Source organism: Phoca vitulina, unplaced genomic scaffold, assembly GCF_004348235.1.
Source record: "Phoca vitulina isolate PV1807 unplaced genomic scaffold, GSC_HSeal_1.0 scaffold99, whole genome shotgun sequence".
In the NCBI taxonomy this organism is placed as follows: Eukaryota; Metazoa; Chordata; class Mammalia; order Carnivora; family Phocidae; genus Phoca; species Phoca vitulina.
In genome coordinates, this window is record NW_022589802.1 from 1,043,182 (window position 1) to 1,045,029 (window position 1,848).

General features: G+C 65.6%; 1 protein-coding gene across 2 annotated transcripts in view; it reads right to left on the reverse strand.

The window, feature by feature from the left end:
• Positions 1-1,645, reverse strand: part of ZFP92 (ZFP92 zinc finger protein) — a 15,160-nt gene extending 13,515 nt beyond the window's left edge. For both annotated transcript variants that reach the window (XM_032397518.1, XM_032397517.1), the window contains exon 1: positions 1,230-1,645. The gene's annotated coding sequence lies outside the window, so the exon portion shown is untranslated. The remainder of the gene's footprint in view (positions 1-1,229) is intronic.
• Positions 1,646-1,848: the final 203 nt, after the last annotated feature.

The window sequence follows — 1,848 nt, forward strand, 5'->3', positions numbered from 1 at the left end:
GGGGGGGGGGGGGGGGGGGCGGGCTTCAGTGCTGATGCCTACAGAAGACCAGGAGATGGGGCTATTTCCCCAGAAAAAGAAAACAGAAAACAAACAAACAACATGAAAGGCAGTCGGCAAGCCCAGCAGGCAGGCTCGGGGATTGGGGCTCTTGCATCTGCCAGGAGAGGCGCAGAACCTCTGCAGTCAGGCTTCTTCCTTCCTGCTGAAACTTCCTCTGAGGTTTGGCAGTTCAAGACCCCAACTGCCTCCTCCTTGCCCTAGTCGTCTTTCCCCGGGGGAACACATCACTTGCCACCCAGCTGGTGGAAAGGCCTGGGGACGCAGGGCCTAGGGAGGCCACAGGTCAGCCCGGGGCCTCCCCACTGCCCGACCCAGCAAAGCCCTCTGAGCAGCATCCTTGCAACTGGTGTCTCCCCTGCCCTAGGGGGCGGGGGCCACAGGCTGAACTGGTCATAAAGAGGGCTACCTCCTAATGGGGTTCTGTTGTTCCCTGCTCATGGCCCTCCCCGGGGTGCCTGTCTGACCTGGCCCTCCCCTCCCCTCCCACCTGCTTGCTCCCTACTCCTGCCACACTGTCTTCTGAGCAGTCCCTCCCCCCACACCATGCCACTCATACCTCAGGGCCTTTGCACGGGTTCTTTCCTCTCCGTGGAATATTCTCTCATCTCCTTCAAGTTTTTCAGAAATATCACCGCCTAACCACCTACTTAAACTTGCAACCCAGCTCCTTACCTGCCTTCCTCTGCTCTGTTTCCCCCATGGCACCTACCCCCATTTAACACAGTCTCTAATTCTGAATCCAACATGTTTGCTGTTTGTTGTCTGTTTCCTGCCACTAGAGCCGGCCCCGCCGCAGGGCGAGTTCTGCTGTTTTGTTTCCGACATGCCTGCAGCAGCCTGGCCCACACTGGCCGCTCAGCGAGTATCTGTGGGACCGGAGGGCTGCTGAACAACTAGTTCCCCGGCTCCGCTCAGTTCCCTCCCTCTCCTGCTCTCAAGGGCCTTCCCTCCCAGCCCGGCTTCCTCTCCTTACGCCTTTTCCTGGTGTGCTCCTCACCACCAAGGGGCACAACGCCCCACCCTTGAGAGCCCCCGGAATACGTCCGGGACCCACACGGCCTGTGCCTGCTGAGTTCACCAGGTGCCCCTCGGCAGGAGTGCCGCGGCCTCCCAACGCCAGCCTGCCCAGCGCTCCCAAACACAGGGGCGCCAAAATCCAAACTTACCCGCCGGGTGGCCGGTGCTCTCTTGCCAGTCCCAGGGTCAGAGGCGAACCGCAGTCAAAGGAGAGAAACTGGGAAACACTGGCTGCCCTTCCCAGGGCCCTCTCCCTCGCCCCCTCGCCACCTGCCGAGACAGGGCCCCGCTCTGGGCCGCCGCAGCCCTGCCAGGCCGGCGTACTGGGGCTCCGCGGGCCACCGGGCTGTTCGCCACCCCCCACCCCCGCCCCTGGCAGGCCCGAGGCCAAGGCTGCCGCCTCCGAGAAGCCCGCCGGGACAGCGGCCCCAGGAGACGGCGGGATTCCCTGCCGGGTCTCGACCTGGTCCCTGGGCGCTGCTCTCGGGGGGGAGGCGCGTTCTGCGAAGCCGTCAGCCGTCTGTCCCGAGCGGACCAGCAGGGCCCGGCCCGCGGGCGGGGAGCGGGCGGGGCCGGGGCGGCGGCGGCGTGGGAACCCGGCGCGGGGGGTGGGGGGCATGGAGCATGCGCGTCGCGGCGGGAGGGCGGCCCGGCCCCGCGCGGGTCCCCGCGCGTCCCTCGGGGGTTCTGGGCTGACTCCCCGCGCGCCCTGGGGCACTTCTGCTTCCCATCTGGGCTGCTTCGAGGACTTGGGTAGCAGTGGTCAGT